At 39.4% G+C, this 12183-nt stretch overlaps 1 non-coding gene and 1 pseudogene across 1 annotated transcript; one reads left to right on the top strand and one right to left on the bottom strand.

Moving 5' to 3' along the window:
• Positions 1-363: 363 nt before the first annotated feature.
• Positions 364-11839, top strand: LOC100336962 (chorionic somatomammotropin hormone 2-like; annotated as a pseudogene).
• On the bottom strand, positions 4315-4423 carry LOC112443936 (U6 spliceosomal RNA). Its single transcript, XR_003032337.1, has one exon. It is a non-coding gene; the product is annotated as a U6 spliceosomal RNA (small nuclear RNA).
• Positions 11840-12183: the final 344 nt, after the last annotated feature.

Here is a 12183-nt window from a genome sequence, read left to right as displayed (position 1 = left end):
TAAATGGGAGCATTAATGGATTATAACTTGGGGGTTATTTATTACTACTGTTGTTACTGTAGTCCTTTCGAATCTCTACTGCATCCATTAATAATTTATGATAAATATTAATACCAACACAGGGATACATACTACTAAAGTTATAGTGAATAGAGAAAGACATAGAATATATTAGGCAAGAAGTGAAAGTATGGGAAGTCAGCAATGGTAGTAAAGTAAAGGGCAGTATTACCTTGAGAGGAACGAAGGTTCTCAAAGTTTCTTGAAACATCAAGATCGTGCCAGCTGTCAGGAATTAGCTTAATTTGTAAACCAGAAACTCTACCAGAAGAAATTTAAGTTCATAAAAACATTATGATGCTAAAACCCAAAATTTAGACAGAGAATAGTGTGGGGTCGGGTATATAGACATTCCAAGTTCTCCATTGATTAGTGCATCAGGCACTCAAGGACCACCCTCACTGAAGTCTTTATTGCTCAACCTACAGGTACCAGCATGGAGTAAGAGATAGCTCTACTCCACAGGCAGTTGAATCCTCTTTTATGGCCTCATGGCTTTCCTTAAGAAGCATTCAATGCAGCACATTTTTTCCACCCCATCCCATCAGGCTGACTCCCCATGGTCAGCAGGCATCCTCACCCTGGGATCATTCCCCATTCGCCAGGGCTCCAGCTCCCAGCTTCTGTGGACTCCAGTGGACTTACAACCCTGTCCGAGGTATGAGAGGCTGCAGCATGGCTTGTCTATGTGGTTCTCACTCCATTCAGACTGTCACAGATTAGTTAGCTCACTCCCCAACTGCTTCAAATGCCTCCCCCGTCCCAGTGGATGGCCATGGACACGGGGATCTCTCCAAGTGCTTCAGCCCCTTCACTCCAGGTGCAGGCTGGTCCCACTTGCTCTCCTCCTTCTTTCCCCTTCCTCCTTGCCCCTTCTTTCCTTTGTCCTACCAAGTTCTGTGTGGATCCGGATGTTCCTTCTCAGTAGTCAGGGAGTCCTGCCAGGATTCACCTGGTCTTCTGTGAGAACTGCTGCTTCTTTAGACGTTCTTGATGCATCAGTGGAGAGAGGTGTACCCTACTTCCACCTACCCCTCCGTCATCTTGTCCACCCCGTTTGTGCATGGATTAGAAACGAGTTTCCCTTTCTATTAAGTAACATTGCTGTCACCACACACATTTAACTTTTGCTTTTTGAGGAGAACACAGGTAAGTTCCACTCTCTTCAGTTCAGTCAGTCATTCAGTCGTGTCCCACTCTGTGTGACCCCAGGGACTGTGGCACGCCAGGCTTCTCTGTACATCCCGACTCCCAGAGCTTGTTCAATCTCATGATTAGACCCGAAGCTCAAACTTAGATCTTCATCTTAATAATTTTTTATACATAAAAATATGTAACCTTTAAAAATCTCTCCCTATTTGTCCTACCCTTCAGTCTTTGGCAAACATTTGATACCCTGAGTTCCCTTTTTTTTTTTTTGTGAAACTCCTTATAGTTGAGATCCTATGGTATTTGTCTTTCTCTGACTTAGTTTACTTAGTGTAATGCCCTCCAGTTTCATCCATGTTGCCACAAATGGAAGGATTTCTTTCCCATTCTAATGGCTAAATAGTATTTACCTATATAGGTCACAGGGAGAAGGCAATGGCACCCCACTCCAGTACTCTTGCCTGGAAAATCCCATGGATGGAGGAGCCTGGTAGGCTGCAGTCCATGGGGTTGCTAAGAGTCAGACACGACTGAGCAACTTCACTTTCACTTTTCACTTTCATGCATTGGAGAAGGAAATGGCAACCCACTCCAGTGTTCTTGCCTGGAGAATCCCAGGGACGGGGGATCCTGGTGGGCTGCCGCCTATGGGCTCGCACAGACTTGGACACGACTGAAGCGACTTAGCAGCAGTAGCAATAGCAGTATCATAGTGTTGTGGTCAGAGAAAATTCTTGATATAATTTCAATTTCCTTAAATTTATTGAGGTTTGATTTGGGGCCCAAGATGAGGAGAATGTACCATGTGCACTTGAGAAGAAAGTGTATTCTTCTGCGTTTGGATGGAATGTGCTGAAGATATCAGTTAGTTCTGTTTGCTCTAATATTTCCTTCTAGGTTTATGTTTCCTTATATTTTCTGTTCTGATGATCTGTCCACTGGTGTAGGTGTGGGGTTAACATGCCTACTATTATTGTGTTATGGTCAATTTCCCCTTTTGTGTCAGTTAGTGTTTACCTTATGTATTGAGGTGCTCTTATGTAGGGTACGTAAATAGTTAAAATTGTTATGTCTTTTTCTTGGACTGATCCCTTGATCATTTGGTAGTGTCCTTCTTAATCTCTTATAATAGTTTTGATTTTAAGGTTTGTTTTTTCTGATACGAGAATTGCCAATCTGGCTTTCTTTTGATTTCCATTTGCATGGAATATCTTTTTCCATCCACTCACTTTCAGTCTGTATGTGTCTGTAGGATTGAAGTAAGTCTCTGGTAGACAGCATATATATGGATCTTGTTTTTGTATCCATTCAGCCAGTCTGAGTCTTTTGGTAAGAATGGAAGAAGATAATAGCAAATAAAGCAATTGATAAAGGATTGCTTTCCAAAATACAAGCAGCTCAAACAACTCAGTCATCAAAAGCAAAGGCAAGAACTGCAAAAATAAACCAGTGAGACCACATCAAACTCAAAACCTTCTGCATAGTAAAAGAAGCCATCAGTAAAATGAAATGACAACCTATGGAATGAAAAAACATATTTGCAAATCACATATTTGCTAAGGGCTTCGTATCCAAGTATATATAAGAGATTATGCAACTCAGTATGAAAAGAAATCAAACAACCCAAATTATTAAATGAGCAAAGGAAGAGTAAGTGTTTTGAAAAATCTGATGAGTAGACTGTAGATGACAGACCCTGTAAGTTCTTCTTTCCAGAAAAAAAAGCCTGTGTCTTCCTGGCATTGCTTTCTTTATCTCCAGTCATCTGTTTGGTGATGCAGTTCACAGTATACATCCTTTACCTAATAGCAATCACTGAACACTGAGCTATATGTGCTCAGAATAGCCTTATTAACTATAACAAACTAATAATTACATACTTAATCTTGAGGCATTTGAAATCTAAGGTGATTGTCAGAATTTTCCACTCCATTGTTTTCTACATTCTTTTTCAAAATTGAAACACCTAGTATGGAAAAATGAATAGGGGACCTAAGTAATACATGCATAGAAGTCATTTAAAACTGGGAGCATTACTGAATTACATTTTTGGGGAATGTATTATTAGTAATACTATTGCAATTTTATTGCCTTTAATTCTCTGCTATACTAGTGGATATTGATTTAAAATAGTAATAACAACATATAGCACATAGTGCTCAGGGTACAGTAGATTGAGAAAGACAAAGCTTATGAGGCTGGAAGGGAAATCACAGAAAATTAGCAACGGTATCAAAACGAAGTGCAGTATTGCCTAGAAAGAAAACAGAGTTCTCTAATTGTTTGGAGACAACACGAACAAGCAAGATGTGAGCCAACCAGCTTAAGCTGTGTACCAGAAACTGCACCAGAAGGAAAGTGAAGTTCATAAAAATATGCTGATACTAAACGCCAAAATCCAGACAGTAAGAAAATAGGGTAGGGTTTATGTGATGCTGAAAACTACTCAGAGAGGTAGACATGGAAGCAAATACACTAATGAGCATCAGAAAGATCAAAGCACAAACGGGTCTGAAAAATAAATCATCAGTAGTCTGATGAAAAGAATAAGAGAATCAAATTAGAAAACCAAAATATAAAGACTTGTGCACGTGATAGACCCAGAGAATTCTCAGCAGAGAAAGTTTCGGCCTTAGTGACCAGCGAACAGAAGCCTCCAGCATCAAGAACAACAACCCTGGGCAGGACTCACAACTGTGCGCTTCTGGGAATAGCCGCAGTTTCAAAGTTTGGGCACCATACCACCGAAAAGCAAACGCAGACAAGTATTATAGCTTGCTATGACACTGAATCACAGACAGTAGTGTTTGTGAGTTTGCTTTTCTCATTCAACTATAAAGTTAATGAATCACTAACCAATGATATTTGACACCATCAGTTTCCAGTCAGATCCTCTTTAGTCATACAATGGATATCTGAACCTGTTATATGATCCCCTATAACAGTTTTTATAATTGAATTTCTTGATGTTTAATTGAAGGGTAATTGCTTTACAATACTGTACTGGTTTTGGCCAAACATCAGCATGAATCAGCCATAGGGATACCTATGTCCCCACGATCTTGAACCTCCTTGCCACCATCCCACCCCTTGAAGCTGTTACAGAAAAATATGGAAGCCTTAACAGATTTGTGTGTCATCCTTGGGCAGGGGTCATGCTAATCTTCTCAGTATTATTCCAAATTTTTAATATATGTGCTATGAAAGCAAACACACGTATAACAATTGGGGGAATGTCATGGAAACATGTAGAATATCATATAGGAAACGAATCACTAGTCCAGGTTCGATACACGATCCTTGGGGCTGGTGGGAGGGGGGTTAGGGATGGGGAACACGTGTACGCCCGTGGCGGATTCATGTTGATGTGTGGCAGAACCAATAGAATATTGTACAGTAATTAGCCTCCAATTAAAATCAATAAATTTAAATTAAAAAAATAAAAAAATAAGTATTTGAGATAAAATATTAAAAAAACAATTTAACAGAAAAAAAATCATATAGTTAGTCATCTACCAATAGATGATCAATTATATTAGGAATTAGGGTATTCTGCTATATTTACCGCCTCTTATAAAGTTGAATTTTATAAGGTCCAAAGTTTCATGAAGGAATTAAGCACATATTTATGCATAGCACATGTATACATGCACAGAAATATATGCACACAAATATATGTTATATAAGCTATTATCCTCCTGGCCTGTCACAATAAGATCTTTACTTGATGAGAGAGATGGTCCCAAATTACTCCAACTTATATGTCTTGTTTTTGAGGACCACTTCTTTTATTTTCCAGAGAAGGCAATGGCACCCCACTCCAGTACTCTTGCCTGGAAAATCCCATGGAAGGAGGGCCTGGTGGGCTGTAGTCCATGGGGTCAGTAAGAGTAGGACATGACTGAGTGACTTCCCTTTCACTTTCTTTTATTTTCATCACCTAATTTTAAATATTCATTTTATTCTTAGATACCATGCCCATTTAAACTAACTAAGAGCAGAGAAAACCTAATAAAGGCTGATATCTTATCCTTCATTAAATTATCACTCTTCTGGTAAATTGGAAAAAGAATCATGTTCAGATCTCATTCAGGAGGATAAAATCTCTATTTTTTCAGTTCTCTTGTCCAAACTTAATTCTTGCTCACTTTAGTCTTAAATTCTGCTTACTTACAAAGGTCAGACAGGAAAAGTAATATTAAAATCATGCTTGCAAGAGTCTATGATTTATGCTTAGTTGGCCAAAGGTAGGGCCAGGAATAATTTCTGAAATATTACAATACATCATGGAAGCATGAAGGTCTAGTTCTACTGTCAAAGAGGAGATGTTTGGAGATGGTTCAAAAACTAAGCCCCATGGGTTGTCAGGATATATTCCCGACCAGATAGGTAAATTTTATCCCTAAAAAGTCAAAGTCAGGAAGAGACAGGCCTTGTTTGCAGAGCCCATGATGTTGTCTTGGGTGCTGATCAGGTAATATTCTTGTGTTATCATTTGGAGATTTATTTGCTATTTTCTCGAAGAAACAAACATAATGAGAAGAATAAAGATGCATAGAGTAGAAGAGCTGCCAAGGTGCCAAGAAGAAAGGCTAGCCAAGAGAATCAGGCCCCCACACTGATAATTGTCAAAGACTTAGTGAGTGTTTTATAGACAGAGCAGAATAAGTGGATAAAACCAGTGTTCTAGGGTCACTGCTGTTTTGCAGTCAAAGACAAAATATTTTTCTCTTTAGGCAGAGTCATCACAGCTCCTGATGTGGTCCTGGTTACACACATGCAGACCGAGGGCCACAGGCATGTGTGATGTGACATCAGGAAGTGAACAGATGTACTGGTGCCCAGTGACCTGCATCTGCTAATAATGGGACCTGGGGAAAATTACTTGCCCTCTCCAAGTCATCACATCTTTATTAACAGAACTTGATGATCATAGTGAGATTAAAGTTTTCTCACAGGGTTCCTGTGAAACATAAATTTTGAGATGTTTTAAAGCTTTTGTGAAAGTATCAGAACATGCATGGGGTTACTAAGGTGAGTGAGCAGATCCAAGGTACAGTATCTTTTTCTCTTAGTATTCTCTCTGTACTCAATAGTGGTGATCAGTCAGTCACGTGTTTACTCTTACCCCAGTGTGATGGTAAACTACACAGATCGACTGGACTTTTCTTGTCATTTCAGTGTCTAAAATTCAAGCATTAGTCAATGTAGAGTAAAAAAATTGCAAACTCCTAGAAGGCCTCACTGCTCAGAGTATGCAGAGTCCCAAGATTAAACTGTCTTAAAAGAATGGCCTAAACACTCTGGCTCAGAATTAAGTTCCAAATGTTTGCAGAGCACAGAAGTACTTCTGGGAGCAATTCAAAAATACATGGAAAAACCTACTTCTCCAACTGTCTATCTGTGCAAATATCATCAACCATCTAAATTTACACAGAAAGTGCTCCTTCTTCCCCACCCCAACTTCTACAGCAAGAACTCCTGATCAGAGCAACAGGGAAAGAAAAGGCTTCCCTCCACAGGATGGATTTGATGACCTCAGGTGACTAGATCATCTCAGAATGGCTCATGTTTTTATTTAAACAGGGTCCTGCCTGCTGCTGCTGCTGGTCGTGTCTAATCTGCTCCTGTGCCAAGGCATCTCATGCCTGTCCTGCCGTCCTGACATGTTTGTCTCCTTACAGAAATCCCTTATTGATGTGTTTATCAATGCCGCCAGTCTCTCCCACGACTTCCATAACCTTTCCATAATAATGTTCAATGAGTTTGTAAGTACTCTGGTGTGGTGGTTTAGTTGCTAAATCGTGTCCAACTCTTGAGACCTTGTGGACTGTAGCCTGCCAGGCTCCCAGAAGGAAAATTCGCCTAAGTGACAGGGCTATACTATTCTTTAAACAAGAAGGCTGCAATAACACCCTCTCTAGGTCAAAGAGGCCGTCAGTTCATAAGATGTTGAAGAAAGGATCAGTTTTGTGAAATCTCAAAGATTCCTAAGAAGTGCAATAATTTTTTCAATTTCCTTTCATTCATTTTCTTTTTTAAATTTCCAAAATAAATGATTTGGTATTTATCAGCTAGGAATGCCATAAAATAATACAATAGACTCAGTGGAATAAACAACAGAAATTTCTTTCCTCACAGTTCTGGGGGATAGAAGTCCCAGATCAGGGTGCCAGCAAGGTGAGGTTCTGGTAAGAACTCTTTCTTCCCAGGCTGGCTTCTCTGTGACTCCTCCCAAAGCGTGGGGGGTGGGGAAGAGAGATAGAGGAAAAGACACAGAGACACAGAGTGAATTCTCTGGTGTTTCAATTCATGAAGATGCTAAACCTATTGGATCAGTGTTCCACCTTAAGAGCTCATTTGACCTTAATGGGCTTTGCTGGTGGCTCAGATGGTAAAGAATCTGTCTGCAGTGTGAGAGACTTGGGTTCTATCCCTGGGTCTGGAAGATTCCCTGGAGACTGGAACGGCAAGCACTCCAGTATTCTTGCCTGAGAAATCCCATGGACAGAGGAATCTGGTGGGCTATAGACCATGGGATTCCCAAAAGTCAGAACCCTTTTCGAAACACAGCACTTTGGCAGTTAAAGCTCTAACGCATGAATTTGAAGAACACAGATTCAGCCCACAATACTACCTGACACAAAGCACTTTCAGGTGGGACTGGGCAAAAGGAAGTATGTTGATTTTTGGGTCCTTTCTCTCTGAGCTTTCTTCTCCAGGCTCAGAGTAAATAGCCAATAAATGAGAACTGCTCTGCAGTGAACTGGGTGGGTGGAACATGTAAAACAAAGCTGAATCCCGGTCACAGAAACGAATACTTTGTAGTTTTTTTAAAGGTACAAATTATTGTTCTAAGATTTCAGTGAATAGGTTTCCAGCTGCAATAGAAGGGGTGTTTACAATTGGAAACAATTATTCTCTTTCTGAGCAAGGTATTTGAAAGTTGTTATGTTAATTCTTTTAGGTCAATCAAGGAGCACACAGTAGAGCAGACAGCTAATAAAAGGTGGAGTTAAAGTCTTCTATTAAATTCACGTAGATCTTTTTACTCATTAGCTTTTCTTTCATCCTCCATTTTGACTGTCTATTTTTTTTCCAACTCTTACAAGTAAACAAAATATTACATGATTAAATGAGGTGCACGCATGCATTCTAAGTCACTTCAGTTGTGTCCAATTTTTGACAACCCTTCTGACTGTAGCCCAACAGGCTCCTCTGTCCATAGGATTGGCCAGGCAAGAATACTGGAGTAGGCTGCTGTACCCTCTTGCAAGGGAAGCTCCTCACCTTGGGTTCAAACCTCAGTCTTGTTATATCTCCTGCATTGGCAGGAATATTCTTTACCACTACCGTCCCCTGGGAAGCACCAAATATTGGTACATATGTGCTATATTTGATTCAAATAGTAAAAAAAAAAGATAATAATAAAACGAGAAGGGAAAAGGTTAAATTTAGAAAAGTCAAATTTAAAATCATTTTTATAGAGACAATATATAGAAAAGTAGGAAAAGAATGACTTTCAAATTTTGTGACCCCCCCCCCCATTAAAAAAAATACACGTCTATCAAACATGTTAGTGTTCTGGTAATGGCTTCATCTACTGAATGCCCAACAACCCTAACTAATTGCCTGATTACTTTCAGGATGAAAAATATGCCCAGGGCAAACTGTACTATATCAATGCCACCAAGAGCTGCCACACCAATTCCTTCCATACTCCCGAAGAAAGAGATAAAGCCCAGCAGATGAACGTGAGTCTTTCACCTGGGTTTTTCACCGGATCAAAAGAGACAGTCTGTAGGTTACCAGACTTTAGATTATTAGAGGCTATGTTAACTGTATATGCAGAAAAAGGTGGAGGAACCGTAAGCAATACAAGAGAAACTGTATTATGCAGCTGATGAAGCATGAGCGAAATCAAGGGATGACTAAAGATCTGTAGTAGCAAGATAAATAACAGATCCATAAATTGTCCATGCAGACAACTTTAGTTCAACCAATGCATTAGACACAGGATCGCAGCTATTATTCTGTATGAAAACAGGAAATGAATGGGAACTTCCATGTGTAAAATATAAGATTGCAAAATTCATGAATATGTAAGAAACACACCCCAGTTTTGAGTACTCCCTGTTAGTAGTGACTCCTACTTGGGAATCCTATAGTGCACCAACCGAGCCCTCGAATCTGCCTTTCAAGGCTCTCCTGATTCTGCTTCTACTTCTCTGACACCTTCTTCATTCATCATTCTCAACGACTCCTCTGTCACCTTATATTCTTAATATGTAAGTCTCCCCCACAATGGCCTATAAAACATTGCTTTGCTTCTCATGGCGGCAACAACTGCATCTGTTCTGAGGACAACACAGTTTATGTATCAAGCCTCAATCATTTATGGCAACTCCAAATTTTCACTGTTATAATCTCTTTCTGATTTCCTGCATTATTCTTCCTCCTAACATTATTTAAAATATTTTCACATGTATCCCCCCTTAAAATTCTATCTTCTCTCTCTACAACCTTCTTAATGATACTAGCATTCTATTCCCCTGTTAAGCTCATTAATAATGAGGGTGAACAAGTAAAGGAAACAGGACAAACAGGAATAAGAGGAGGGATTTTCAATAAGCTTAAATGTAAAGTTCATTGAGAGTTACTACATGGCCTTACATTTTACTCAGCACTTTATGTGACAAGACTTCCCTGGTGGCTTGCCTAGAAAATCCCATGGACAGAGGAGCTTGGTGCAGGCTACTGTCCATGGGGTTACAAAGAGTCAGGCACGACTGAGAACTTCACTTTATATGCATTACTATATTTAATCCTATTCAGTTCTCTGTTCTTTACCAGTAAAACACTTCATGGCTGTAAAGAAATCAAGCATATTAACTAGAGATCTTCAGCCCCTGGGATTTTCAGGCTCAATTCTGCTAGTAGTAGTGAACTAGGGGGGACCCTCCATTGTGAATCCCACTGATGCTGTTACTAAAGACAACACTGTGCCATTTTCTGCCCGGACACATGTCAACAAAACAACTGTTCTGATATCAGTAGGGGGCTGGTATGGGATCAGGTGAGGAGAGAAGCCTGTTTAGGAACGTCATGTCTTCTTCCTTGTCTCTTTGTTGTAATATCATAAAGCAATTACCAATCTACAATCAATAGGAAGGACTCATCTGATTCATTAATACGAATGAATCACTGGGTGACAATGATGTGGGCACAGGTGGAATCCCTCTTTCCTGGGTCAGGCACTGCAGAACATACTGACTTGCGTAAATACTTAGATTCTCTCACGGAAATATACAAACACAAAAGAACTCACTGAGTGGTGGTAGAATTTCAGAAGTAAAAAGAAATTCTTCATGTTATACATTAGAATGCATAGAATAATTAGTTCCTAAAATAACCTAGATGTTTAAAAATTCAGCAAAGTGTGAAGTAATAGCTTACATTTTATACTTTTGCAACTTTTACTACCTTCAAAAATCTCTGCATGCACATAGGAATAACCAAAAGTTTTTTAGGTCAGCTGCTCTGAGCAAAGATCACGTTACCAAAACCACTGAATTATGATTTTTTTAATGAGACCGTTTCTTCTGGTTGCTTAGAATGAAGACCTTATTAAGTGGACATTCGTGTTACTGTACTGCTGGAATAATCCTCTGTATTATCTAGTCATGGAGATTCAGAGTATGAAAAATCTGTCAGAGGCTGTCATATCAAGTGCCATGGAATTGAGAATATGTCAGAGAAACTTGAAACAATCATAGAGAGTCAATTCAGGAAGGTGAGCATCCTGCAGAGGGCTTTCTTTCTTTGTTCATGAATGAAAGAGGTGACCACTGTAATGCATAAGGAGTTTGGAAATATCTCATTTTGTAAGAAAAAGATTCATGACTTCTATATACTAGGTGGCTACTACATAAACCAGGAGCCTAGACATTCATAGTGATAGATTCTACTGTAAAGGAGTCCGAATTTCACTGCAATTTTTGACATGTGCAGCCTTCCCTGCATTGCACACACTTCCACCAACAGCTTGCCTCTTCCTGGGCACTGGTGGTTGTAGTGTTTTCAAGGGTAATAGTACTAGAGAACAGAATTTCCAAGATCAGCATTTTTCTAAAGTATCCCAGGACATCTGCTATTGAAGTTCCACTTGTCTTCTTTCTCTGTTCTCCTCAAATCAAAGGATGAGAGTGGGAAGGAAGAAAAGAGAAAGTTAAAACTAAACTTGAGTTCCATTTCTAGTTTTTAGATTTCTAATTGTTTTCTCAGAGGCTGGCTCCAAAATCCATTTCTAGAGAGTTTTATATTCATATGTCTTCCCCAAATCTTTATTTGATAATTAGAAGGCAAAAAGATAAGCAAATACTAATAAAACACATAAGAGGTCATTATCATTTGGGTATTCAGATTATTTTTCCAGTCTTGAAGATGATACACGAGGCTCACATTCCCTGGTCAAGATTCTCATCCATGAAGTTCAGCGATGAAGATAGGCGTCTTTCTGAATTTTATAACCTGTTCCACTGCCTGCGCAGGGATTCACGTAAAGTTGACATGTACATCAACATCCTGGCGTGCCAAAACCGCAAAACGTGCTAAATCCACATCCATCCCATCCAGCTCTGAGATGGTCATAATCATCTATCCCATAGCGAGCTTCTTGAAATTTAGAGCATTTTAATGCATGCTCTGTAATGGGTCAACTCTTAAAAATAAACACAGACGCTTTAGAGATGTCAAAATCTAAGAGGGCAATGTGTTAACATTTCTTATCTTCATTTAAGAGTAAATCAAAAGAAAATCCACCCCTACAATTGAGAGAATGAAGCGCCTATTAAAATTGGTCACAAATAGCAGAAGCTGGCATTACAAAGAAGACCATTAAGAGATTATGTAAGAATCACAGCCAATTATTCTGGGTCAAGTTATTAGAATCAAAGAATTAGACAATTGTTCATG

This window comes from Bos taurus, chromosome 23 (assembly GCF_002263795.3).
Source record: "Bos taurus isolate L1 Dominette 01449 registration number 42190680 breed Hereford chromosome 23, ARS-UCD2.0, whole genome shotgun sequence".
Taxonomy (NCBI): Eukaryota; Metazoa; Chordata; class Mammalia; order Artiodactyla; family Bovidae; genus Bos; species Bos taurus.
Note: the sequence above shows the minus strand (reverse complement) of the source record. Positions and strands in the feature narration are given on the sequence as shown.